This window comes from Meles meles, chromosome 5, assembly GCF_922984935.1.
Source record: "Meles meles chromosome 5, mMelMel3.1 paternal haplotype, whole genome shotgun sequence".
NCBI classification, from domain to species: Eukaryota; Metazoa; Chordata; class Mammalia; order Carnivora; family Mustelidae; genus Meles; species Meles meles.
This window is the reverse complement of record NC_060070.1, coordinates 84,686,905-84,702,175: the sequence shown is the minus strand read 5'-3', so window position 1 is coordinate 84,702,175 and position 15,271 is coordinate 84,686,905.

Sequence of the window (15,271 nt, the reverse complement as noted above, 5' to 3'; positions counted from 1 at the left end):
AAGCCTGAGTGGACTAAGACAACTGTCTTTAAAGTTTGGGTGGTGTATTAGTTTCCAGGAGCTACCATAACAAATTACCATAAGCTGAGTGCCTTAAAACAACAGAAATTTGTTCTCTTTGAGTTCTGGAGGCTAGAAGTTCAAAACCAAGGTGTTGGCAGGGTCATAGTTCTTTGAAGTCTCTAGGAGAGAATCCTTCCTCGCCTCTTCTACATTCTGGTGGATGTCATCAATGCTTGGTGTTCCTTGACTCACAGATGCAATCTCTGTGTCTTCACATGGACTCCTCCCATGTGTGTTTGTCTCTGTGTCCAAATTTCTTTCTTATAAGTACACCATCATAAGATTTTGGATGCTTGTATTAAAAGCTGTTTACTATATTATTATTATTTTTTAAAATTTATTTATTTTTTTCAGCATAACAGTATTCATTGTTTTTGCACAACACCCAGTGCTACATGCAAAACGTGCCCTCCCTATTACCCACCACCTGTTCCCCCAACCTCCCACCACTGACCCTTCAAAACCCTCAGGTTGTTTTTCAGAGTCCATAGTCTCTTATGGTTCGCCTCCCCTTCCAATTTTTTTTTTTATATACTGATGAATTTTATTTAACCAGCACATTTCTTAAAAGGACCCTTATCCTAAGTTAAAAGCTTGACTGAACATAAAATTCTAGGACAAAAGAAATTACAGTTTTAAAGATTGTTCCATTTAACTTTAGCACCAGTATTGCTGTTGAGACGAGCAGTGTTACTCAGATTCTTAATCTTTAGAAGTAAACGCTTTTTCCCCCTTAAAAAACTTTTGGAATGTTCTCTCTGGCTCTGGTGATTTGAAATTTCAGAATGCAGTGCTTTGTCATGGATATTTTTCATCCCAAGCACTTGGTGTTTTTTGGATTCTGTTTTCAAAAATGCATGTTACTTACTAATGAGAGTAGTAGGCAATTTCTTGAAATCTTTCTCTGATGAAGTCCATCTATCATTTCTCTGTACTCTATTTCTGGAAACTCTATTTAGATGTGGGTCTCTTAGAGAGGTTGTCTGATTTTTTTTCTAAATGTTTCCCATCTCTTTGTCTTTTAACTTACTTTTCAGAGATTTTTCTCAGGTTTATTTTTCAAACCTACTTTTATTTTAAAATAATTGTTGATTGCCTATGCTGTGAAAAAAGAACAGTCCTAAGCACTGTGATAACGTCAGTGACTAAAATGAAGATCTCTGATCTTTTGAAATTATTAGTCTGTTCGGAGGAAACAGAGCAAAAACTAAATGTCATAAATAGGAGAATTAGTATGTTAAAAGTTATACAAAAATTTGTTTTAAATATAATATTAAAGAGGATTCAGAATGCCACGATTGAAGGCAGATTGCAGTTTTATATAGGGTAGATATATTTTGAATGTTCAGTTAGCAGAATTTCTGTAGAGAATGATGGTGGCATATGAGATAAAGAGAAGACTCAATTCAAGAAACTTGATAGATGTAGTTGTCAGTAGATGGAGAAGAATATAGGACTGTAGGCTGAAAGTGTTTGGGGGGGCAAGATATGTTGTTCAGTTTAGGATATTTTGAGCTTAAGGTGTATTAGAGTTCTCCAGAGAAATAAAATACATATGTATGTATGTATGTATATGTATGTGTTTATATCTATATATGCTTTCTGCCTCTCTCCTCCAAATATTTACATATATATTTGGGGGCTGGGAGAGCGGGAGGGAGAGAAAGAGGGACAGAGAGAGACAAAGAGAGAGAGGGTGAGAAATCAACAGATTTTAAGGAAATTGCTTGTGGTTAATGGGATTGTGGAACCCGACAAGTCCAGAAACCACACTGAGGGTCAGCAGACTGGAGACCTAGGGAAGAGTTGGTGTGGCAGCTTGAGTCCAAGATAGTCTGGGGGAAAATTCCCTCTTCTTTGGAGGACTTCAGTCCTCATCTCTTAAGACCATCAGCTGATTGGATGAGGCCCATCCACATTATAGAGAGTAATCTGCTTTACTCAGAGTCCATTGGTTTAAATGTTAATGTCATCTAAAAAAAATGCCTTCACAGAAAAATCTAGAATGATGTTTGACCAACTATCTGGGTGAGTATCATGGCTTATCCAGTTGACACATAAAATTAACCATCACCAATGTCTATTAGACATCCAAGTGGAGATGTGAAGTCAGAATATGAATATACAAGTCTAGAGTTTAGGACATGAATGAGAGATATCTCAGTATATTTAGGGGTTGGTTGAGATCACCAAGACAGGAATATAGATAGCAAAAGGGACCAAGGACCATGTCCTGGAACATTATGACAAAGAGATCAAGGATTAGTGGAGGAACCAGCAAAGGAGATTGAAACAAAGGTCTACTTGTTTGGAAGAAGAAGGAAAAAGGAATGCAATGTTTCTGAACCCAAGTAAAGAAAGTACTAAGGAGGAAATGTGATCAACTGTATTCACTACTACAGAAGGTCAATAAAACAGATGAAGAACTGGTGATTTTAGTCATTAACAACATGGCACCTTACTGAGAGCACTTTTGGTGGGGGATAGAACCTCATTGCAGTGGGTTTAGGAGAGGATGGGAATCCCCAAGGGGTTGGGATGACTGTTGTCCTGGAATAATTGTTATTAGTGCTTTCTTTCATTTCCAAAGGGTCCCTGTTTGGATGATAAAATTATATATCCCCAGAGGAAAGAGGGAATATAAATACCTCTGAAAAGGAAATTTGAAATAGACATGAAAGAGCAGAAAACTCCTTAGACATTAAAGAAGCAACGGTTACTTTGTTTTGATTTATTTATTTTAAAGATTTTTTTAATTAATTAATTTATTTCACAGACAGAGATCACAAGTAGGCAGAGAGGCAGGCAGAGAGAGAGGGGGAAGCAGGCTCCCTGCCAAACGGAGAGCCCAATGCAGGGCTTGATCCCAGGACCCTGGAATCATGACCTGAGCAAAAGGCAGAGGCTTTAACCCACTGAGCCACCCAGGCGCCCCTGTTACTTTGTTTTTAATCTTAAAGTTTAGTACATCATGATGAATGGATGTCCAGCTTAGCAGTTTTCTCCTTTTTTCCTTTAGTCTGAGGCAAACACTAAGGTGTATTTAGTAGCTCAGCAAGAACCCAGCTGCAAATCACTGGAGAATATATACTTCAGACACATTTAGTCTTCCAGTTGGTTATTCCCTCTGCTCCTGTCCATCTCATCTTCAATACTCCAGGAAGAGCAGAGTTTGTACCTGGAGAAATGCCAGTTCTCCTGTGGTGCCGGTATCATCAGGTCGACTGGTAATGGCTAAGAGTCTATCAGTGCCCAGTAACCAATGTCATAGCACCTGTGGCATGTTTTTGCCCTGATGCTAAAGAAGCTTGAGCTTCTCACCAGGTCTTCTTTGTTTCTGATGCTCCAGCTTTTCAAATAATTCCTAGAAGTAAATCTTAGCTATGATCAGGACTAGGCAACTGAGGCTTTGCAAACTTAGATGATGCAAAACAAAATTTCTAATAAAGATTGTTAAAAATTGTGCAGTTTTAAATCTTGTTTCATTTATATGTTGACAATACAAGTACTTCTTTGACATCAGAGAAATACTTAAATATAGTTCTGAGTTAGCACAGAGTTAAGCTAGGAATACCTGAGGGTGTTTAATGCCTATTATAATAATCAATGAACCAGGACATGAATTATACAATATATTTGAAATACCTCAAAATAATTTTCTTTTTACTTGCGTCAAGGCTGCCGTTGTACACATATGGTGAACGAATAAATGGTGAAATTGTTTAACAGTTTTCTATGAAGGTTTTGTTTGTATACATTATAAATATTTGGGAAGAAAGAATAATTTCTAAAACCAATTTTTCCTAAGGAAGAAAAATGTGTGAAAGTTGAAAATGATGAATTATTGCCCTGCTGATTTAAAAATTGTATTTTTTCCCAAAGAATCAATTCAAAGAATCTTTGTTTCTAAGAATATATATCTACATTATCATTTCCTAATTTTTTTGGCAAACTAATAAAATAATTAAATATCTAAAAATTTTTAAATATATTTAATATATTTAAATATATATATTTTAAAATATTTAAAAATTAAATATAAAATAATTAAAAATTTTAATGCCTGTATTAATCAGTATTGGTCTAAGTGGAAACATCATTACTAGTGTTTTCTAAAAGTGTTCACGAGGGTTTCAGTTCCCGTTATTCTATGGTCTATAAGTAAACAGTAAAAACATAACCGTCCACCAGGTGGCAGTAGTATATCAAATTGTTCTACAAACGCACATTTGCCAAAGTAGGGGCCCCTTACTAAATTCTTAGGATGTGAAGAAATTGAGTTCTGTCCCGGCCTTCAGCCAACTCACAGTCTGTTCTGCAACATAGATATATGTACTTCGTGTCTCTTTTTCTTTTTCTAGTAAGAATTCTAAGTACAGACTATTCTCATGTGTTATGGGGGGAAACGAGGCTACCATAGCTCTTTTGCTAGTGCGGACCCTGAGCTACCAAATGGTTTTGTGATGTTCCTGGAATCATATTATGAGCCTCGTGTCCCTCCCCTGCTGTCCTTAGATTAATCTAATAGACATTCTGTGATAGTATTTCCACTAAAAATATATGTGATTTTAGGCATTGCACTTTTTTGTGTGTTATTCTGTTGCTCCTAGACAATTAAAACTGGTATTTATTGATAAGAAAGTTGTGCTTTCAAGGTATCCTGTCACATCCTAACTAGTGGCCACGGAATTGCAAGTTGGTGGGAAAAATCTTACTCTTGCCATCTGTACATTTCAATATGCTCCATTAGGTTATTTAAATATATATTGTTACAATAAAATTAAAGGTAACACAAAATTATCTCATATTCTCACATTCTCAACACAAGTATTTTCTCTCTCTCTCTGCTTCCTGAGAATCTTTATCTACATTTATACAGAGTTCTAATTAAAGTACCCATAGCACCGAAAATCTTTCACTTAGTTTGTAAACCATTTTTTAACTTTAGCCTCATCTTTATATCTATCTTTTTGTGTGGATTTTAAAAAATTGTTTTTATTTATTTATTTGACAGAGAGAGAGAGATCACAAGTAGGCAGAGAGGCAGGCAGAGAGAAAGGGGGAAGGAGGCTCTCTGCTGAGCAGAGAGCCCGATGTGGGGCTCAATCCCAGGACCTGGGATCCAGGACCCAGGACCCAGGATCATGACCTGAGCCGAAGGCAGAGGCTTAACCCACTGAGCCACCCAGGCACCTCTTTTTGTGTGGATCTTACTATTTAATTTGAAAGACATATTATAATTTATTTTACTTTTGTGGTGGATACAGGTTATATCTAATTTTATATGTTGTGGTTTCTAGAATGTATGATGTCCCAGATGGGCTTGAGGTCAGATATCTTGTTTAATTCTGTCTGTAAATACTCTCATCTTTATCAAAACATGTTCTGAATTTGATTCCCAACACCTGTCAAGAACCATGTAAATTGTGTGTGTGTTTGCCAAGAGTTTTATTCTGGGAAATTGACTTAAGGAAATAGTTCAAACAAACAAACTAAAAAGTCTGAGTAATACAGTGTTAGGATGTTTCTTCATACTTTATTGAAATTCTGGAAATGTTAGCATAATGTTATTTTTTGTAACTAATGTTTTCCTTTTCTTTTTTCTTCTTTCTACGATTCTATAACCAAGTAATTGATAGGGAGTTCACTTGAGGTATAAGTTTTAGTCTAAATCAATTTTCTGTATATTGTACTGTAATTATCCCTCTCTATTTATTAAATAATATTCACTTGCCCAGAATTATGTGGGATTTTTTTTTGTTTTTTGTTTTTTAGAGAGGGAGAGAGAGAAGGAGGGGAGGGACAGAAAGAGAGGGAGAGGGAGAACCTTAAGCAGACTCCATGTCCAGGAGGGAGTCTGATGTGAGGCTCGATCTCACAATCCTGAGATCATGACCTGAGCTGAAATCAAGAGCCAGACACTTAACTGACTGAGCCACATAAGCATCCTGAAATTATGTAATTCTTACTTCACTGAACACTTAAACATAACATATAAATTGATATATCTAGGTTTTAAAATTCTAATTTATTTATGTTTGTTTTTGTGTCAGTTTTGCCTCATTTAATTACTGTTACTTTATCTGGAAAGACTAGAGATGCTTGGCACTTCTTCCACCTTTATCCTTATTCTTTTTTGGAATATTCTTTGCCACTTATCTTCTATTTTTATTACATAAAACACAATTTTATGCTTTTCATTGAGATAGCACCAAATCAACAAACAAACTGGTTAAGAAATTATCTTTATTTTGAAATAAAACATGCTCATTTTAATGAACATTCAGACAATAAAATTAAGAAAGTGAAAGTCTTCTCAATCACACACTTAAAAAAAAAGATTTTATTAATTTATTTGACAGAGAGCATGCACGCACAAGCAAGGGAGCAACAGGCAGAAGGAGAGGGAGAAGCAGGCTCCCCGCTGAGCAGGGAGCCCTACACGAAGCTCAACCCCAGGACCCTGGGATCAAGACATGAGCTAAAGGCAGACGCTTAACAAACTGAGCCACCCAGGTGCCCCTCAGTCATACGCTTTTAGGGAAAACTTGTATTTACACTCAGATACATGTCTTTCTAATCTTTGTATATATTATCTATGCAAAAATTATATTATTCTGAGGCTGGTTTCCATTACTTACAATGGATGGCACGGTCTTTTAATATCTGTTCATATAAACTTACCTCACTTTTTCAAATGGCCGAACAGTCTTTTAATGAATAAATGTGTTATAATTTATTTAACAAATTCTTTAAGGACCTTCAATTTTTTTCAAGTTTCTAAAATTTTTTTATTATTGTAAGGGTTGTTATAAAGAACATCCTCTAAATAAATATATCTATGTGTAGTTGAGAATTTCTATCTGAGGTTTAAATTTGTAGTAGAAGAATTGCTAAGTCAGAAACTGTTTAATTATGATAGACACGGACAAAATGTCCTCTAAAAAGTTGCTCTGAACTGTCCTTCCCTGTACAGCATGTAGTAATTCCCATGTCCAAACTAGTATATTTAACATATTTTGAAGGTCTGAGAATATCTGTCTTTTTATGGCTGGGTAAACATTCTGTGGAACAAACACATCCTCTCTTCTTGTTTCATATCTGGTTTTGGTTGATTCACTGGACAAACAGATTTATGATTCTACCCTGGCATTTTGACTCAGATGCCTGTGAAATTATTTAATATAGCTCTTCACAAGTTTAAGCATGTTAGATCAAGGGTATGAAAAAAAAGTGTTCCTGTACGACTCTGGAAATCTTTTCTCTTTCTTATGTTCAGAGCACGGATTTTTATGGTCTAGTAGCAACTTAGGGGGTGTGAATTCATATCACCTTGGGCAGCAAATAGTTTTGGGACTCGAGGCAAGACACTTAATCTTACTGTTCCCTGATTTCCTCCTTAGTAATAGTTACCAACCTCACAAGCTTGTTGTGAAAACAAATGATGACAGTGATGAGGATAGTAATAATATTTCGAGTAGTGATATATACCTTTCAAAGAAGCACTTTAATGCCCATTACCTTTTTGATCTTCATAATAACCTTATATGGTAGATAGGACAAACATTTTTATCATTGGTTTTTCACATAAGAAAATGAAGGTACAGTTAAGATTGATAAAAATATCAACAAACGTTCCTTCGAGAAGTTAAAGTTGTTTCACAAAGTTAATACCAAGGACAAGGAAACCTAAGTGTTGCTGGCAAGGAGCTTTGGGGAATGCAGTATGTGTATGTGTATGACATGACTTTTCCCAACGTTCCGGAAGATGTTTGTGACCAGCCTTTCCCCCTTCTCTTTTCCCATCCAAACTCCTTGTATGTGGTTATAGAGAAAGCTTAATTACTAGAAAATGGAAATCTGCATGTGATTTATAAACGTTTACATTGTTTAGAAACCGAATCATCAGACAGGCATTGGGTTCATATAACACTTCATCTCATCCATGCCCAATGAAGATAGGACAGGTACGTTTTCCTCCCTTGATCACCACTGGAAGCCTTGACTGTGCATCTGGCTTGTAGCTTCTCTTTTCTGAGCTTCCACTGGAGCCTCATTATAAGCCCTGATATGTTTGTATACATATATATTTTGTATACATATATATTTTGTATACATATATATTTTGTATACATATATATTTTTTGGAGGGGAAGGGGGTTGACTTGAAAGAGAAGAAAGCCCTGACATTCAGAGAAGCAGGAGTTCAAGTTCTAAAACTTGGATCATACTTTAACCTACTGATCCAGCAAATCCTTTAAAAATATTCCCTGTTTTCCACCAACAGAAATCAAGAAATATCAGATCTTCATGTTCATTATGAATGGAATGATTAATCATTTGCCCCTCTAGCTTGGTCTATGTCAACAATAAATAACTCTTTTGGGGTATTATACTTCCCATAGAATTAGATTTGCTGTACAATGTGTATTTCTCACTTGGGGTTTAAACACATTCAGTAATTTAATTACATTATTTAGCTCCTTTCCCAGGAAAGGGAGACTGGGGAATGTGTATCTGACACTGCTTTTTGGGGGATGTAGATGGGAAATAAGTAAGCAAAGTTTTCTCATAAAAGGATAGGCTTAGAGAGTGGCCACCCTATCCTTTACAATTACTACAAGAAATAGTTATTGAGAGCCTACAAAATATTAGAAATTCTGGATACTAAACTAGGTGAAATAATATCCCTGTCCTGAAGAAGTTCATGTATTAACCTAGTTAGAAATATAGATTTTAGGCTCAAAAGGGAAGTTTAAAATAAATTTAATCCATGATTTCCATTTTACAGATGGGAAAATGTAACCAATGATGTGAAGCACAAGGGTTTTAGTCACAGTTCTTTTGTTTCAATTACAGAAATCCAAAAAAATAATCTGAAGAAAAATAGGAAAATTTTGCCTTTGGTAGCTGACAGTTTAGGATTGTTCAGCTTTGGGCACAACTAAAATCTAAGGATATAGTTCAGCCTTGGGCACAGCTAGATCAAGGTGCTCAAATCTCCTCATCTCCCTCCCCTTACTCCTCCCCCTCCTGTTCACTTCCCCTCTCTTTCCTCTAGCCCTTCCTTCCTCCTCTCTGTCACTTGGCTCTGCTTCACTTTTCATTTTGGCCTCATCATCTCCTGTATCAAACCGGTTTCCTTCATCTGACAGGAAAGATGATGGTTGGAATCCTTATCTTTCACAAACTGAAATCAGGGAGAGTCTTCCTGTCTTCCTCCAAGGGCAGAAAGGACCCAAAAGGACTCTTGGTAAAGTGTGAGCCACCCTTCCACCACTGTGGTGTTCCAGGGGATCGACAGCCCTTCCAGTGGCACCTAGAATGGACAATTCCTCAAAGAATTCTGAAGAGGAAAGGGGTCTTGTAAGGTTATGTGGCAAATATAGAAGGAGCTGAAACCAGAAAACAAACCTCCTAGGCTACAGACTTTCCAACATTACTTCAGTTGATGCTTGTGGAGGACTACGGTGTCCACTTCTTTCTTCCTTGAGACCCAGGGTGAATAGTTCCTAGACTTGATTTCAGTTATCTGCCTTGTCCCACTCCATTTCCGACTTTTAAAATACGTGCTTTAAGAATTTTTAAAATATTTTCTTTTCATAAAATTCACATCAGATCTTGGAAATAGGTGGTTGCAAACATGATAAATAAATCATACCCACCTTCAATTTTCCTGTGCTTTTTACCAACATGGTGGTCTCTCACTATACAGTCTCCCTTCTATTCAGTCTCATATAAGGACATAGCAATTTTTCTAATATGCCAGAATCCATTAGTTTTACACTGCTAACTCCCAGAACCTGGGTCTAGGTTTTCTATTTTATCTTAGTATCTACAATGGATAGCTGTTTGTTGAGAAATATTCCTAACACAGACCCACTGGTTAATTGCAGACTAGATTTTACACTTTCAGCTTGTACATTTTTAGTCATGCCTTCAATGTCTAACAAGCAAGAAACAGATCAAGGTCACATGTTTATGGGTATGAAAGGATGGCTATTTGTAAAAAATGGGAAAATATTTGATTAATATGTTTTCAGATAGGTCTGGAATTTTCAAAATTTCACCTTCTCATAACCTGAGTTGGGGTGGAAATATAATGCCAGGTATCAGAAATATTATGTAAGTGCAGAAGTTGTAAAATGTAAGAAATTTTGATCACCTGAGATTTTCCTACAAGAGGCTCTTGGATGTGAGTGCATCTTTTTGCTGTGTTCAGTCTTCCAACTCTTCACACTGTTTTTGTGACTTGGCCATTCATTAGAGCAGAGGGTCAGCCCACACATGAATTTATCAGGCTGTTTGCTTTCCTTACATATTCTCTAAGCATAAGAAATCCAGGGCTGAAAAGCAAATCAGAGTTTGGCAACCAAGGCTTCTTCAGTCTTGTTGCTCTGCCCTCTTCAGCTGGCAGATCACATCTCGGGGTCCAAGATGGCTGTTCCATTTCTGCAAAAGAGCCAGCAAGAAGAGGAATGGAAGTAGAAGGAGGGCACACTCCTTTCTTTTTAATATCACAGTGGAAGTTCCACTTACTACTTCTTTTTTTAAAAAATATTTTATTTATTTATTTGACAGAGAGAGAGAGAGCATGCATAAGCAAGGGGAGCGACAGGCAGAGGGAGAGGGAGAAACAAGATCCTCGTGGAACAGGGACCCCAATGCAGGGCTCGATCCCAGGACCCTGAGATCATGACCTGAGCAGAAGGCAGGTGCCAAACTGACTGAGCCATCCAGGTGTCCCCAACTTACCACTTCTATGTTTAATTTTTCATATGTTTTTTCTTCACCTTCTTTTAACCCAAGTTTCAAGGATTCTGCAATTAATTGTTTTCTACTTTTACTTTCTGGAAGTCTTATGTTGCTGATAATGGCAGTAAGAACCTGTCTGAAGGTTTGGCTTAAAGACAGCTCAAGAGCTGTGGAGAATCTAACATGAGGGATGAAGGTTGGGAAAAAAATTGTTGAGTTATTGTGCTGATTAAGACATTAAGAATATTTGTGAGAACATTAAAGTTACTCACTCAACACTTACTGAATACTAATTTTGGGGATCACCTTGTATGAATGCACAGAAAACAGTTATAATTGGACCTTGCTTTTGAGATCCTCACAGCCTAGGCTGACCAGCTTCTGATTTCATCCAACCAATAAAGGCTACGGTGTGATGTGTATTGTTCCCTTACCCCCACATTTTGCAATAAAATATTTTAGTAAGTGCATCTCTGTGATCAAGGTAAGAGGATAATTATATGAACCAGTCCATCAGTGAACTCTAAATGCTCCCCCACCCCCAGATCACTTTGTCTTGACCAATGGGAATGTTTCTGTCTGAATAATGATTTGGACTTGACTTAAACAATCTGTAAAAAATTAAATGCTTATATAATGGTGGACTGTTGGTTGGTCATAGAGTGATGGGTTCTTTTTTTGTGTGTTAGTTTTGATTATTTTTATTTACTTATTTTTAAAAAAGATTTTATTTATTTATTTGACATAGAGAGACAGAGCAAGAGGGGGAACACAAGCAGGGGGAGTGGGAAAGGAAGAAGCAGACTTCCCACTGAGCAGAGAGCCTGATGCAGGGCTCGATCCCAGGACCCTGGGACCATGATCTGAGCTGAGCTGAGGCAGATGGTGAACAACTGACCCACCCAGGTTCCCCTTATTTACTTATTTTTCAGTAATATTTAGATATTGATTTTATAATAGAAAAAAAGCACTTTATTCCAAAAAGAGTAAGCAAATTATTTAACTTACACCCTATTGAATTTAAATCCTCAAAATTTGACAGAAAAATTAAAAGTACCATAGTCATTCTCTTGTCTGTTTTATATGATGTCAAAGATGTAGTTTTGGTATCAAGGAATTCAGAACTTAATTTCTTATGTTAAATAACATTTTTAAAATAATTGTTGAAAGCTATGTAACTGTAGTAAAAGTCACAACTCTTATGAAACAATATTCCTTTCATTGTTCTATTGGCACAACAGTGCTGGGATTTCTGTTTTGTGTGATCACATTCAAGAATCTGGAAGCTCTTCTACAGTTTTGCTCTCATGTCAGTAGGAGAAACAGTTTTCATATCAACAGAGCAATGAGTCAGTGAAATAACAAACACAATACTCATTTCTTAACACTTTCATGTACCTCAGGATATTTTACCCTTAACAATTTCGTGAGATGTTATCACCATATTATATGTGAATGCATTTGGGTTAAGCAGTAAACTTGGATTACTATCTTGGTGTTTTGTTTTGTTTTTAACATTCTATCTATGTTGGGGTGAGACTGTGGAAGATCTTGCTTAGCCAGATAGGGGAATTTAATTCTGAAAGGGATAGGAGGTTATTACATTTTTCTGAATAGGAGAATGATAGTACTGGAACTAACTTGAGTAAGAGAAATCTGTGATGATATATTGTGTGTAATAGAAGGGAGTCCTGGGGTGATAGCTAATTTGGACTCTTTCAACAACAGAGGTGTGGGGGATCATAAGAGTCTAAACTGGGGTGATGATAGCAATAGTAGTGGAGAGGAAAGCGCGGCCAAGAGGTTGCTCCAAAAGGAGAACTGATTATTCACTGCAAAATGATGAAAACACCAGAATATAAATTCCTTGAGATGAAAAAATTGTCTTTTTTCTATCATTGTATACTCCCTGTGCATAAAATTATGCCTGGTACACAGTAGGCATTTGGTAAATGTTAGTTGAATCAATTAAAATAAAAACAAGTGAATGTGATGAAGTGTAACAGGTGCCGTGACAGCGGCAGAAAGGATGGCCTGGTAGAATGGGAGACACCTGATTGTGTCTGGTGGATTTGCTGGAGTGTTCCAGGAGGACAGGGGTGGAAAGAACATCATAGGCCAAGAGGAGAGGCAGACACAGGCATGGAGCCGCATGCTGTGGGTACAGACAATCAAAAACAGGTGGCCATTTCTCAAGGGTAATATACCAACTAGAAAGGGACAACCATTGGACTGGAAGTGGAAATACTGGGCATCAAGATAAGGAGTTTTGACTTACTGTAGGTTTTAAGACAACCGAGTAACATAAAGAAGTTTTTGCTCTAGAATCTATGTCAAGTGGAAACAAGTGGAAGGCTTAGTGGGATCTTCTCTGTGTTTGAAATAGAATGAAAGACCCATGTCAAATTAGGAAGCTATTGTAAACATCTGTCAAAGAGGAGATGAAGGTCTAGATTAAGGAGGTAATGACAGGGATAGAGACTGTGGCAAGGTTTTGAGAAAAATCAGGAGTTAGAAAAGACAAGTGATGTAATAAAGGTTTAGAAGGGTGCAGCAGATAGTTCATCAGCAGATGAACTGTAGGGTCCAGTGAGTCCAAAGGTGGTGCAATATGCTGAGAAAGAGAAAACAGGAGGAACAGCTGGGAGAAGGAAGTAATGGATTAAATGTTAGGAATGTTGACTTTGACAAGTCGAAGGACAAGGGACAAGTAAGTGGGTTGGTTAGAGTGACCTGAACCAGAGATGTGGTTTGGGGAGTTATCTGGGTCCTAGTTAAGGTATGAAGATGGATGATATTATAGCGAGAGAGTGTGTGGGGAGATAAGAGATTTAGATTGTGGGTAGAACTCTGGGGATTACCCACATTTAAGAGTCAAGTGGAAGAAGACCTATGGTCAAGATGCCAGAATAGAACCAAAAGAGCCTTTGCATCAGATTGAAGTGTTTTGAATAATTGAAAGCTTTGGAAAATTATGTAGGTAATGAAGAAGGAGAATTTTAAGGAGGAGGAATTATACCACAAATGCCTATCAGTTTCAAGGAAAATGGAGGCTTAACCATGACCATTGAATCTGACAGATTAAAAAGTCACAGGGAACTGTTCTCTAAACTATTTTGGCGGAGTGGCATACTAAAAGTCAGATTCCATTGGGCTCAGTGGGTCACAAATCAATAATGACACTATTCCTTCCAACATTCAGTTGTGAAGAGGAGGGAGAGAGAGAGTTCTAGTTAAAAAGGATGTCAAGATTGGAGATAATGCTATTTTGGAAGCTTATCTGTTTTATAAGGATGGATGACAATGTGAACATGGCCTTCAGATCCTTATCAGCAACCCCGCCCTGTCCCCTGAGCTCAGAGTCTTATATCTATATGGACACTTGATACATCTTGAAATTCCTCCAGGCACTTCAAATTCAATATTCCATCCTCTGTTCTGAACCAGTCTTCTCACATCACATGTATTTTTCAATAAATCAAACTAGAAGCTTATACCTCAACCTTCACCAACTACTTGAGATCAATTACCACTTCCTATTGGCTTAAGTACATATTCATATTCTTTTCTCTATTCCTTTGTGTAGCTCCTAATCCTCTCCCAACTAGACTCTGTCATCTGCCCTGTCTCAGCATGACCTTCTTAAAATGGGATTTTGAACCTGTCATCTTGATGACCTTCTGCACATACAATAAAGTCCCAAACTTTCGATAAAAGAACTCCAGTCTCTGGTATTCCTTCATGGCCTAACCTCAACATGCAAAACAGGACTCCTTTCTAGTGATTCCAAATGACTATACTCCCCTGAGTGCACCTTCTTGACACTTTCTGCAGCTGCTCCTGGCTCTCCCCCTTTATATGGACCAGCTTTCTGTACTTTCTTCGATTAGCTAATTCTTACTCAACTTTTGAGACTTCACCTAAATGTCATATGGTTTATTTTGCTTTCTTCGAAGCTCTTTATCATGCCCCACGGTGGCCAAGTGCCACGTCACTGTACTCCAGTGCCCCATGTGCATGGCAGTCTTAGAATGCCCCACACTGAAATGAAGATGTCAGAATGTAACTGCTGCTCCTGGATTTCGAACTCCTTGAGGTAAGAATGATGCTTCGATCCTTCTTGTACCTTCATATTTCGCATATCACCTGGCACAGGGTAATCATTCAAATGTTTGTTCAACTGAACTGAGCAGTGGAAATGGGAAGATAAAGATGCTTTAGGAGAGAAGGGGAACCCATACAAAGAGGTTTGAGGAGACAGAGGACGTAATATGGATGATGTATGCTGGGTGACTTTTGAATAGAGATGTGCCTAAGAGGAAGGGGGTAAAGATGGAGGCAGGTGGAGAAATGAAGGCAGTTTCAGGGCAAGGGCTCTATATTTCTTTGTTAAACAGATGGTTGGACAGAGGGAGCGTCGGTGAACATGGTGGCAGGGACTGTATTTGTTGGA